Consider the following 14576-nt stretch of genomic DNA (forward strand, 5'->3'; position numbering starts at 1 on the left):
TTATTATTATTATTATTATTATTATTGCCTATTTTAGAATTAACCTTGTAATATAAACAGGTCCAGGATTACAATGCTCCCACTTTGCTTTCATTACAGAGGACTGCTTTGGCTACTCTGCCTCTCTTCTAATTCCATATGTATTTTAAAGTTGCTTTCTCCACTTGTGTATAGAATGCTGTTGAAATTTTGATGAAGATTGCATTAAAGCTGTATAAGAATTTTTGAAATATAATCACTTTGACTATGTTGCTCCTTCATATCCAGGGCAGGAGATATTTTTCCATTTTTCTAATGTCTGTTTAAAACCCCCTTTTTCAGAGTACTCTAGGTTTCCCCATTGAGATTGCTTTCTTCCTCAGTTACATTGATTCATGATCATTTCCTTTTATTGGTGATATGTAATTTTTTAAAAATTTTCCTAATTTATTTCTCAATAGGTTCTTCATAAGTGTACAGGAATATTATTGAATTTTTGTGATGATTTTTTCCTGCTTCATTAATGAATTTGGTGATTAACTCTGTTATTTGGTGTATTTTCTGGGGCCTTCTATGCAAAGGACCATGTTGTCTACAAATAATAATTTGAGTTCTTCCATTCATATACATATATGTTCTCTCTCTGTCTCTCTCTCTGTCTCTATCTCTCTCTCTGTCTCTGTCTCTGTCTCTCTCTCTCTCTCTCTCTCTCTCTCTCTCTCTCACACACACACACACACACACTTTCTACCTATTCACTCTGCCAAAGTTGTCAGTACTATATTGAACAGCAGTAGAGTAAGTCAACATTCTTATCTTATTCCCAATTCTAGAAGGAAAGCTTTCTATTTTCTCCACTTAATATAATATTGGCAGTAGATTTGTCATAAGTGCCTTTTGTCTGAATGAGGTTGTTGTAGGTACTCTTCTCCGGTTGCTGAAACAAGTGCCTGACTGCCAAAATGAAGGAAGGAAAGGTTTATTCAGATCACAGTTAGTGGATGTTTCAGTCCATACTCATCTTGTTCCAGGGCAGAGTGGCACATGGCAGAGGGCAGCCATTCATGACAGTGCCACAGAGAAAGCCAAGGCAGGGGTTGCAGCTGCAGCTTCTAGCAAGTCTCTCTCCCTTCTTTACATTGTAGTGTAGGTTACCCACCCCAGGGCCAGGTGTAGCACTAACATCTCCAATAATATATCAGAAACTCCAGAAGCCTCCCCATGACTGTCTGAGAATTGGGGGGGGGCAACTAGCGACAAACCATAATAGAGACAAATCTTTTTAGGATTATTTTCTTCAGGAAAGGACATTGTTGCTTTAACTTCCATTACATCATGACTAATGTTAAACACACTGTCATAAATATTTGGCCATTTGAATTTTTTTCTTTTGAGGATTATTTATTTATATTGGATATTCATTTTTTAATTGGATTACTTAAATTTTTGTTAATGAGGTATTTGGTTTCATATGTTTTCAACATTATTAGACTATTACTCAATTTAACAGTACCACAGATCATTTAATAAAAAATTGTGTAACAAAAAACAAATTACCAAACATTCTCAGATTTCAATTTGTTAATATATGTTTAAGAATTTTAAAATAATTTTCTCTATTACCCATAGGAAAAAGTGCTATTTACCATCAAATTGAAAGTTTCTAGAATTGCCATAGTCCATCCCATCTATAAATCAAGAGTTCAGATCAATGAGTTTCTTTCATTTGGCAGGGAATGTTTGAGAAATTTCATCTGCAATGGTGGATTTTAAAATATTATCCTGATTCCTGAGCTTAGGACACCATTGTGCTCTGCACCTGAGGCAGGTGCCTTGGCCCTTGGCTTGTCCAGCTTAGACCTGGGTCTATGATGTATTCCTTGCCACTGACATTGTAGGAATGAAGGATCTAATCTAGAATTTCTGACCTATCACTCAATGATTTAATGAGCACAAGAAACTTATGCAATTTACCTGTCCTCAACTATTTAATCTAGTCATCGTGAATTACCATAATTGTAATGTAATAGATATTTAATTAGTAACAAAAATTTTTCAGATATTATTTCTGTGTATTAAACACTCATAGCTGGATAGAACTTTTCAGTTATACTGTAAAGTTATTTAAATCAGATAATTTCTAAAATTCTTGCTGCTTGAGCTTAATCAAAAATCGTTGTCTTGTTACTAGGCACCGTGTGACAGCCACTACCTCAGTCTTCTTTGGACTGGGCCCAAGATGTCTACAACTCTGTTTTGTATCCAATTCTGTCTCTTCAGACAGGGTGACATTTACCATCTCTCATTAATTTTAATCCAAAGATTAGTTCACTATGGAATATATTAATATATCTATTTTAATTCATTAATAAAGATAGATTTGAAATGTATCAATAAATTCACTCTCTTTGAAAGACAAATACTTTATAGGACATTAAAGAATGCTTGTGTGTACCATTTAAAATTAGCATAAGTTTCTTAAACTGCTGTTTAAGACGTATTAAACAACGTTACTTTATGGTATATTCTGTAATCTCCGGTCACCTAGGATTTTCTTTTTTCAAGTGCTGGCAACCACCTACCTGAAATGGTAAAGCAATTGGCAGGTGTAATATGCAATGATGCAGTTTGGGGCACAAGAGAACAAGTTTCCATCCTTTGAAAAGCTTATTTTCAACAGGAATTGATGTGTGCTTAGCTAGTGCTGAGCTATAGAATAAAGAGGTTCAAATATATCATTTATGTTTCGATTATAATAATCTTTAATTTAAAATGATTTATTATTACCTTTATTGAAAGTACAAAGATAGATTGAAAGTCTTGGAATATTTGTAGTATTTTGTGAAAACTAGCAAATAACTCTTTGTTTTTACTAACTCTCAGTGTAACAAGGGTATAACAGAAATTGCAAAAAATTGAGTGCCTGTTTTTTTTAAATATGCAGTTTAAAACTTGGCATTAATGGTAAACATTAGTACAAGGAAAAATAAAATTCCACTCCATCTCAGGTATGAACCTAGCTAAAGTGGAAAACACAGCGACCTGCATGATTTGCTTTAATCAAGTTGAAAGTGTCCCTAGGACAATGTCTTTTTAATTCTGCCTCTTGTATTCCTGGGCTTGCTGAAAAAGTCAATATTATATTGAAATTAGGTGAAATATAAATACCAAATAAAGAATTTTATGAAAATATGTTTGTATTACTTCCAGGAAACAATGATCAAATCATGCACATGCACTCAATAATTGGTTTCTGAATTGCAGAAGTGTTTCATGGGCCAATTTACTTTTCTAATGAAATGTTACATAATAGGGGCTGATTGTATTGTATCTACAAAATGAATTCAATTGTTTAAAGAAAAATATTCACAGTTTGCTTAGGACGTTTTCTAATACTGCATAGGTTTATATCATTAAACTTGAAACTATGTATTTTGCAGGTTGCGTAAACTGCATCTATTTCATAATTTTGTTGAAATAATAAGAATTCATAATAGTATTGAAGAAAAATATGAAGGAAGGAGAAAGAATAAACAGAGTATCTGTGAAAAGAGAAAGACACAGCATAGTTTAAGTACAATTTATCCTTGATGAACACTTAAATAAGTTTATCCTGATATTGTGTCAAGCTCATAAACAGTTGTTATGACAAACTTCTACTGTGATGTCAGTGTTGGACACTATTTAAAGATAGATTCTATAAAAAATTTGAATTTTTGAACTTTTGAATGGGCACCAACTCTTCTACAATACTAATACTTATCTTGACTAAATTCAGGGTTCCCTTAGTTTTACTATTTCTGCCTCAATCATAACCTCTGAAATATTCATTCGATGTTCATATTTTCACAACTTTTCCTTATTTTATTCATTATTCCAAGTTCCTTAATTTTTCTAAACATTCAGAATTTTTTTCATATTTAGAGCCATTAAAGAACAAACAATAGAAATATTTATATGTAGTGTTATTCCTCTTTGTAACTAGCTTTAATAAGAATAACATTTGAAATATTTTATATACCTGAAAATTATATTGCATTATTTTACATTATGGATTTATATTCCTAAAGTATTGATAAATTATTCATTCATTATAAATACATTTCCACTGCTAGTATGTTATTCATCTGAGATAATCTTTACTCTATAGTCTACTTATAATTTCATCTTTATAAAAATGTGTGGACATTTTTATAGAAGTTTTCAAATTTTACACACTGTATTACAATTAATTTAATCTGTCCCAAAAAAGTACTTAATATGTTATGTCTACAACCTGTAGTATCAATATAATCTGATTAAAAAGCATCACACTTGGTAACAGTAGGTTAACAGATTTGGTGAAACTGAACTGTCTGCCAGATTTGCTTCTTTATAAAAAGTTCTATAATAGTTAATTAGTATTTTTATTCTTTCTTTCTTTCTTTCTTTCTTTCTTTCTTTCTTTCTTTCTTTTTTTTTTTTTTTTGGTGGAACCGGGGATTGAGCTCAGACCCTTGCATTTGACAGGGAATGTTTATTCTACTGAGCCATCTCCTTACCCCATAATTAGTATTTTTAAAAAAAATCTATTTTCTATCAGTTTTCTTGACTCAATTTAAAGTGATAATTATTTTAATATTGTACAACTGAGTACATATTCTATATTTTTTAAACATAAGATCTTTCTTCTTCATGATACAAACATGTAACCTAACATATGCATTATTTTACATTTTTTTCCTTTTTAACATGATCTCAAGGAATTAATTTACTCTTTTTATATATAAAAGCAATCTTGACCAAGACCCTTCTGAGATCTACCAAACAAATGAAGAGGAAAGTAACCAATAGCCTTTAACAAAAAAAAATGTTATTGGAGCAATATTAATAATGAATTCTACAAAATATAAATTACACTCGTGGAATTAGAAATTATAAGTCATTATTCAGTTCTGTGGTATTATTTCAAACTTTTTTTTAATCTGTCTTTTCAACTGAAATCTTTTTTTTTAAGAATGACAAATAATATTTTTATTTTTTAGATATGGTCAGGGAAAGTCTCTGTAGATGATGCGTGAGGCACAAACATATGTTAACTTCATAGTTAAAGAGCAAGTCAGGGGCCAGCCAGATAGCTCAGCGAATTAAAGCACCTGCTTAGACAGATGCAGGGACAGGGGTTTGATACCTGTGTGCTGTGCTGGCCCCAGCCTGGGGTATGCTGAGACCACAGATGAGACTGGGCATACCTGTAATCTCAGCACTTGGGAGGCTGAAAACAGAATCACTAGGAGTCCAATCTTTGTAGTGAGACCCTGTAGACCCTGTACTAAATATATACAAAAGAAAAGCAAGCCAGGCAGAATAACTTGTGAAGACAGTTCTGACAGAGAGCAAAAGAACAAAAGCTTTGATCAACTGAAATCTTAAATCATCAAAAAATATACAATGCTATGACTGATGAGTAGGATGCAAGTGAGAAACACACTCCCAAAGAAAACAATTCAGAAGAAAATGAAAGTAAAAAAGGACTAAAGCGAGGTCTATTTTAAGGAATAAAATGTTAATGTTCCAGGATGTTTAATGGATATAGTTTTTTTTTTTTAAATTCAGTTACATAATCTATTATAAAAAGGGAAAGCTTTTGAGAGAGAAGAAGTAAGGGAGTCAAGGGGGGAAGAAAAGAGAGAGGGAGAGAGAGAGAGAGAGAGAGAGAGAGAGAGAGAGAGAGAGAGAGAGAGAGTATTTTCAGGGCTAAAGATGGGCAAATGGTTTCATTATCAAGAGGATGGGAGGGGATGTTGGGTGCTGAAAGGGGAAATTCATACAATTTTCAATTTGTTTTAATGTCAAAATTCATAGAATGAAAACCTAAAAACAATATATTTAGTATGTGACATATATCAATAAATTTTATATTCAAAATTATAAAAAAGGATAGTGAACAATTATTAGATTCACATTAGTGAACCCCCTGCTGGAGCACTTAGAGGATGCATACTGATATCCACATCATAGTGTAAAATACAGCAAACTTCAAGAAGAATTGACCCACACAATACAAATGCACTGAGAGTATTGTGCTCTAAGGAGAAATATTCCCTCCTGCAGGGAGGAAAATGGAAGGTTCTTCCTTCAGAATCCAAGTGGCCAGTTAAGTGTGATCTCATGTAATTTTCAGGACTGAATGCAGTTAACATGATGTTCCCCTTCACATTTCTTCCACCGCCATGAACAGATGTCTCTTAGAAACAAGGTAGAGAAACAATTCTCAGGTGTCCCTGTTCCTACCCACAGAGGCATGATGGTGTCTAATAGGCAACACCAGGGCTGGTTGTCACTCTACCCCCAAGGTGCTCACTCTATCTCTTTTTAACCAACTCAGGAAGACCTGTCTCTCCCCTGCTTCCTGGTGCTTGGTGAAGAGTGCTCCAACAGTGAATGTGGGACTCTGGAGGAGAGAGTTGCAGATAGCTAGAGAAAAGTTGTGCTCTTCTCTGGCTGTATTCTGGTTTTGCTCACTCCTGCTGCAATTGTTTCAGCTAAAGGTAATTTTTTCCAGTTCTATACAGATCCACTCCCATTTGCTATTCAGAATTCACAGAAACCTAAAGAATCAGGGATAAAAAGCTTTTGGTCCTTACATCCTCCCCAGCTGTGCACAACTGAGGACACGTGAGGGTCCACTTTGTGGTGGCATATGCACAACAGGAGCAGAGATAAACTGCACAGCTCCTACTATCCTCATACCTGCAACAGCAGTCACTCTATATCCTATATGACCATATGTTAGTGATAAAACTGGGAATAAGATCACTGGATTGTGTGCTGTGATTTACTACATAAGGCACAGGTATGAACACAGCACTTCCTCAAAGAGAAGTGCTGCCAGTCCGTCATAAGTAATGAGCAGTCAATGCCAAAACCTTTCAAGTGATAGGGACAATATAAACAGTCTGAGCAAATCATCAGTACCAGGTAGGGTCCACTTGCCAAACTATTTCTAAATCCCTGGGACTGAACCCCACATTTGCAATTCATACCACTTTACCCAGAGCTGCAAGAATGTCTTCACCCTGTAATGATCCATGGACATAGAGGATCCCTGAACTGTAATATAGTAAGAGCAGATCCAAAATTTACTAATCACAGCCAAGGAAGTTACAAGAAATTTACATGAAGTGACCTATTTTGGCTAAATTGGTGTTAACCAGGTCAAGATCTGATCTTCAACCTGCCTTGAAACTTCCTTTACTAGATGAGTTATTTGCAGTTTTCTCCAGATTCTCAAGACATAGCCCAACCATACATACTTCTTTTCATTCCAGAGTGTCACACAGAGACTTTAGTTAACTTGCAAATGAATGATTGCTCTCAAGTGAAACCTCCTCCACTCTTTGAATTCTTATCAGCTCTTTGGTCTTCTGCAGTCTGACCAGAATCACGTCTAACACTGTTTATAAGAAGGCTTGTCTAGGAAGCATCCACAAAGCTTTCCAACCTACTGCAACAAATTTGTCCCAAAGTCTTCTGCTTGTTTACTTTTCTCTCATTGCTGAGACAAAATAATTGAGGAAAAAATTAAGGAAAAAATATTTATTTAGCTCACAGTATTTGGAGTTTTCAGTCCATAATTAGCTGGCTCCAAGTCTGAGTGGCATGTCACAAGGACAAAAACTTAAGGAGACAGAGGACAGCAAAGGAAACAAGAGCCAAGTGGGAGAGGGAAGAGCAAGATTTTTCCTCCATTATACTTTATACAGGACATCTTCTCATATGACATCTGTACCCTCCTCTTGCAGATGCTAAAGATATTTCCAAAGTGAGGACCCTGGCCCCTGCTGAATCACCTAGTTGAGCTTCTGAACATTTCAGTTCTCCAGTCCACACAATGTACCAGTCATTAAAATTACCTCTTGTCAATTTGGCAACTGGACACATTTCTTTAATTCTGCCTCTAGATAAACAGATGTGCTTATCCTTATCATTTTACAACTTGAATATTATCACACAGGTTTAACAGTACATATGAACCTGTATTAAGTCTATCAATATTATATTACATCAGAATCGTATCTGTGTATTCAAAATGGTTAGGATAGATATATAGTTACATTCTCTTAATAAATAGAGGGATTTGTTCTAATAGTGTTTGTAAATAGGATATCATGTCTGCATCTTGTACAGCAAATAACCACTAGGAAGAGAGTATGCAATGTGTTAATTATTTTAACTGTCCTACCAATTTGATTTGAAACTGTATCACTGCTATTTGTTTCTCAACAAAATTATGGAAAAAATTAAAAAATAAAAACCAGGAATAAAAGAACCATAACATTATGTCCCTCACGGACTCATGCACATCTTTTTGGGCAAAAGGCACTAAGTCCTCTTGTAAGAGTTACCAAAATCATAACAGTTCCAACATTGCAGATGAGTCCCAATCCTCCTCTTAAATTTAAGCACTCTTACCTCTAAGGCCCTGTACAAATGGAAAGAAAGTTAAACTTGTCCAACGTTCAGTGGCATAATATATACATTTCCATTCCCAAAGTTATAGACAGAGGATATGAAATAATGGGACCAAGGCAACCCAAAATCCAGCAAGGCAAACTGTAAGTCATGTACGTACATGTGTAGCATCTGAGGCTGTCTGTGTCAAGATACAAACTACGAAGAGCTTCAGTGTGTCTGCCTCTGTGGCACTTCTAGTGGTTGTAGCTACAGTGGTTTCTCCCTTGGGTCTGCTCTGCTCCCTCCTTGCAGTTATCTTCAGAAGATCAATGTTCTTATGTTTTCTAAACTTCTACAGTTTCTATAGCATCTTTGGCTCCACCTTCTTAGGGGTGCATCACCTGACCTTCTGGGCCTTCTTAAGTTGTGATAGAAGCCTTTTTAACCCCATATCTATTGCATTCTGCATGCGCATACAACCAGCACCACAAGGATGATGCCAAGGTGTATGGCTGGAGCAGTTGGCAAGCTTTCCTGTCCCTTTGCTGTGGAGATCAAGTGTCTGGATCACTGGACACTCTGAACCCAATTCTCAGGAGCAGTTTCTATGCTGCCACCATTCCAAAATATGGTGTGGCCACCCTCATTCTGGAACATGTCAGCATTATCTGGACAGCAGCAACAATTCTAGCACATGGTGTTCTGCAGCTTTCTTCTCAAAGTAACATTTTGCTTTTGCAATTTGAGGCTGCAAAGGGTAGAGACTTATTACACTTCTTATGATGCCCTCAAGCCATTTCTTTAATTCTCCTATTCCTTGTCAGCAATTGAGATCCCCTCTACTCTATATCTACAGTCCATAGCTTTACTGGAGCATCGTTTCTGGCCAAACTTGCAACTTTTTGAAATCTTCCTGCTGGACTCTTTGATCTTGATTACCAATACAAATCTGACTGGAAGGCTGCAGAAATAGTGATGCTACTGCTTCAACATTCAATCACTTTGAAATGTCTTTTACCAGATTCATTAGTCCACCACCCTTAATCTTAGTGTCAGGTGAATTCCCTGGACAGGAACAAAATGCAGACAAACTTTGTGCTAGGTCATAGGGTACATATTCTCTGTCCAGCAGCCAATGGAGTCCTCATCAGAAATGTCATAAGATTAACCTTTACTGGTATTATGTTCTTAGAAGCTCTGCTCTGCCATGCAGAACTCCCTAAGGCACTCCAATTCTGCTTTTTCAGATGACATTTCCAAACCTTTTCAAGCACTTCCCACAAGCCATTTAAAAAGACTCTTGAACTACACGGTCAACAGTAGTGCAGCAGCAGCCCCACTCCTACTACTAAATTCTATCTTGGTTACTTTTCTCTCACTGTGGAAACAAAATTCTGACTTTTAAAATTAAGGAAAGAAACATTGAATTGTCTTATGGATTGTGTTATGGTCTCAGCCTATAAACAGCTGGCTCCAAGAAGGGGGACGTGGAACAAGGACAACACTTCAAGGTAGAAGAGGACAGAAAAAAAAAAAAAACAGAACAGAAAGATGAGTGAAGATATAGTAAGCTTCTCTTCCTCCTTCTATGTTATGCAGGCTACCTGTACACATTCTCCATGTCCTGCTCTTGTACAGGCTGAAAATATTTATAAAGTTAATACCCTGTTCCTCTATGAAATCACTTAGTTAACCTTCTAAGCTTCTGAATTCTCCAGTTGACACAATGTATCAACAATTACTTCTTCTAAACCACAAGTCCTGTAATAGCAATAAATACTCTCTTGATACTAATTTACTTTATTAACCAGATTTCCCTTAGTGGAACACAATTCCTTACTCTTAAAATTTAAAGAATTAGAAATATAATTTTGCTCATAGTTTCATGTATTTCCTTCCATGATTAATTTATTTCCATGTATCAGCATCAAGAGGAAAAATCATAACAGAGAAGTAATGCTTAGTTGGCTGCAACAAATAGAAATGCCAAAATGACACCAGGACTAGCAGACAGATATATTGGCCTTTTTTACATAGGAACTGTCAGGGAATCAATTGTCCCTCAATATGTCAGGGATAGAGACCTTTCTGGGGTCTGCAAAGCAGTGTACAGAAGTAGAATACTTAGATATCCTTGGTGGGTCTCACAATAAGCATCACAGTGACAAGCATTTTCCAGGGAAAATCTTTGTTGGATATGTTAAATGTGATAATTGTGAGACCCTACTAGAAACAGTAGCATCAGGGTTGTCAGTGGTCCTAAGATAGACCCTAACTAAGGTCCACAAGAATGGACAGTTTTCGTACCAGGAGTTTGCGGCTTGTTTCCCTAATCATACTTTTTCTCCATATGTTGTTTCTGAGTAGTTGTTTCACTTTTAGTGGCAGTGACTTACTATTACACTGGCAAGGGTGTTAATTTGATCTAGGAAAGTGCCTAGTGTGCCTTGGATACTCATTTTTGTTAAGTCTTTGATTGATTATTTTATTCTCTTGGAGAAACAGCACATACAGTTAAGGAAAAACCCATAGCTATTGGGACTGGGATGGAAGGACTTGGGCAAGCAGCCTGAAAAGGTACAAAATTTAAGAGGCATAGGTATGGATCAGCCCTGTGATCCATACCTGAAGCTTCAGGCTTCAACTGGCATGGACTAGAGCAACTAGAGTGACAAAAACAGGGGCTGGAGTCTGTCATCTCTTCAGAATGAGACCTAGAAGAGCTATTCATGCCAGATAATTGTCTAGCAATGATTTGGGTAGGCTCTTTTAACTCTTTAATGATGGAAGTAAGGCTGGATTTCTGAAACTTGTACGTGTGTGTAAGAGTGCCTATAGCTAAAGCTGGTCTTTCAGAAAAACTTTTGTGGAGATAGTTACAAATTATTTCTGTAAGGGTATGATTTTTGTTGTTGTTGTTGTTGTTGTTTTTGGTGGTACCAGGGATCGAACTCAGGACCTTGCACTTGCTGGGCAAATACTTATTCCACTGAACTATCTCTCCAGTCCTAGAGTTAGGTTTTATTATCTCCACATTTTTAGAGTTTGTGGCCTATATGCACTGTGCAATTCCTATTTAGTTATCTCCACTACAAAATCAAACTGTTGTCACTGCCAGTGGTCAAGGGTAGGCTATATCTTGCGATGAGTTTTCACAGAAGGATGCTACAAAAATGTTATTGCTCTCTCAGCTCAGGAAGGGAATGCCTCAGGCCAACCTGAATAGGTGCAAACAAGCACTGTCTTATGTGTATATCTTAGTGGAACTCTGACCCACTGGCATAGCCCTAAAGCCTGAGCTGAATGCAGGCATATATGTGCCAGAACTGTGGCTTGAGCTTGCAGAACATACAGTCAGGGAAGATCTGGCTCTGAGTAAGACAGATCTTCCTGGAGTACCAGAGTTTTAATGGAAAAGATTGAATTTTTGGTAAATTGGATCCCTGAAGGGGGCTTAGGTTCTGGACTAGCTTATTCTGAGTGCGGATTTGGCATCATGGATGGCAGGTCTAAACAGCACCAGGAAACAGTTATTTTACTGAAGGAAAGCTTTGACTGAAACCGCTTTGTGCAGGTGACCCCAGCACATCTATCCACTCTATCGAACTCCATTCCTAACAAGGTGTGCTCAACATCTGTCAGAGGGTTCAATTTTAAGGACTGGCCAGCTTGAGAATAGTTCTTCACCTAGTCCCAGGCAGTCCTAATCTGGTGTCCCCAGCTTGGTGTTCAGGTATGTGGCAGGACTGAATGGCCCACAGTTATTCAGGAGGTCCAGTGCAACATGTGGCACCTGGAAAGTTAGGTCTCAGCCAAAGGTGAGCCTGTCAGTTTTTTGATTAGAAAGATAGCAGCTATTATAACACAGAAACAGTAGGGGAAGGCAGTCCTCAGTGACTGTAGAAGCCACTCAGTAGCTCTTCCAGGGGCTGACAGTCTAACTAAGCATCTTTGTAGCCACACATCATTTGCAGATTTGTGTCTTCTCCCAAGATTCCTTGTATCCAGTTTCTGCCAGATAGTGTGTGATTAATCAAAAATGAAGTGATATTTTGTGCTGGGAAATTATCGAAGTCAGCCATGAGGTTTCTCCAAGGAAAGCAAACAAGTTTTTGAATCTCTCGGAGGTTGAATCCAGGTTAGCTGAATTTATCATTTTGAGCTAGTGTCCTTTTATTTAAGGGTAAAGAGGGGCTTGCTTACCAGAAATAACCAAAGGCAAAAGAAGGCATTCTTAAGTACAGGCTGGTGTACTACCAGACTGTGTGTGGCAGAAGGCTGAGGAGGGTTTACAGATTTGGAGCTGCAGGATGTAGGACAGCTGGGGTGGCATTAAAATCTCAGCAATCCTTAACTGGACAACGTTCCCTGCTGTGTTTCTTTATAGGCAGGTGAGCTATTTGACAGTCTATAAACATTTTGTGGTTGGGAAGCCTCACTTTTCTCAGGGAACATGATGGGACTGGCAAATGTGCTCCAAGAGTGTTCCCCAAATAGTTGTAGAGTTCTCAAAGACTTGAGCCAATTTTATTTTAAGAAATTATTTTTAAAGAGAGTACAAGATAGTATTAAAACAGAAAAATTACAAATGATACAGAATTTCACCAAATAATACAATATGAATTTCACAGTATTTGTTGTATTGCATAGTGTACAAGTGAGTTGCATCTTGACTTGTGCTCTTCCCGATTCAAGGCAAAAGGGGATGGAGCAATTTTCAAGCAGAGGAAGATATCTTTTAGGTCTGGACTTGTAAACCGGGTGCCATCTGAAGGTAATAGTCTAAAGGGTGTATGGGACTTCCTCTGTTCTGACTGGAACCATGGAGGGTGCAGAAGAGAAGAAAAAGAAGGTTCCTGCCATGCCAGAAACCCTTTTGAAAAAGCGAAAACATTTCGCAGAGCTAAAGATAAAGCGCCTGAGAAAGAAGTTTGCCCAGAAGATGCTTCGCAAGACGAGGAGGAAGCTCAGCTATGAAAAAACCAGGCACTATCGTAAGGAGTACAGACAGATGTACAGAACTGAGATCCAAATGGCTAGGATGGCAAGAAAAGCTGGTAACTTCTATGTCCCTGCAGAGCACCAACTGGCATTTGTCATCCGGATCAGGGGTATCAATGGTGTGAGTCCAAAGGTCCGCAAGGTGTTGCAGCTTCTTCGCCATCGCCAAATCTTCAATGGTGCCTTCGTTAAGCTCAGCAAGGCTTCAATTAGCATGCTGAGAATTGTGGAGCTACACATTGCATGGGGGCACCCAAACCTGAAGTCAGTGAATGAACTAATATACAAGCGTGGCTATGGCAAAATCAAAAAGAAGCAAATTGCCTTGACAGATAATTCATTGATTGCTCGATCTCTTGGTAAATATGGAATCATCTGTATGGAGGATTTGATTCATGATATCTATACTGTTGGAAAACACTTCAAAGAGGCAAATAACTTCCTGTGGCCATTCAAGGTATCATCTCCTCAAGGTGGAATGCAGAAAAAGGCCACCCATTTTGTGGAAGGTGGAGACGCGGGAAATAGGGAAGACCAGATCAACAGGCTTATTAGAAGGATGAACTAAGGTATCTACCATGATGTTTTTATGATTTGGTCAGTTAATTAAGTATCTGTTTCCAAGTTGAAAAGAAAAATAAAGGGTGTATGGGTTGGAAACTGCAGAATGCAAGGGGATGGCTGCATTGTTGGTGCCCAGAGGTGTTGCACTAGCCAGTAATCCCCACTGGGTGCTTTTACCAGGAAGACAGGAGTGTTTCAGGTTACTAAGAGTCTATCAAAGTCCTGAACTGCTTTAGGCAGCTGATGTGTGATTATATTCTTGTTCATGCTTCCTGTGACATAAGGTATGGAAGCATGGTTGATGGCCAGAAACAGAGGCAAATCTTTGGCCTATAGCTCTGGGCAAAGCGCTTTCAGAAGTTCAGGATTGCAGTTATCTGTCTCGGGATGATGCACATGAGAGGAAGTCTCTTCCAAGAACCTGTATGGGTCATTCTGGCTTTCTTCCTCTCTGGCAGCAAGTCTGTGCCTGGCAGAAGGGGTGAGAGGCAAGAGTCCTTGTTGCCCCAGTGATGGAAACTTTTTGACAGGGCATTTACTCTTGAGTAACCATAGAGAGTTCTGTTATATTGTTTACCAAAAAGAAGTGCGCCTGG

The 14576-nt window shown here is 37.5% G+C and overlaps 1 pseudogene; it reads left to right on the top strand.

Moving 5' to 3' along the window:
• Positions 1 to 13237: 13237 nt before the first annotated feature.
• On the top strand, positions 13238 to 13984 carry LOC105743838 (annotated as a pseudogene).
• The last annotated feature ends 592 nt before the right edge of the window (positions 13985 to 14576 follow it).

This window comes from Octodon degus, unplaced genomic scaffold (genome assembly GCF_000260255.1).
Source record: "Octodon degus isolate 3935 unplaced genomic scaffold, OctDeg1.0 scaffold00175, whole genome shotgun sequence".
In the NCBI taxonomy this organism is placed as follows: domain Eukaryota; kingdom Metazoa; phylum Chordata; class Mammalia; order Rodentia; family Octodontidae; genus Octodon; species Octodon degus.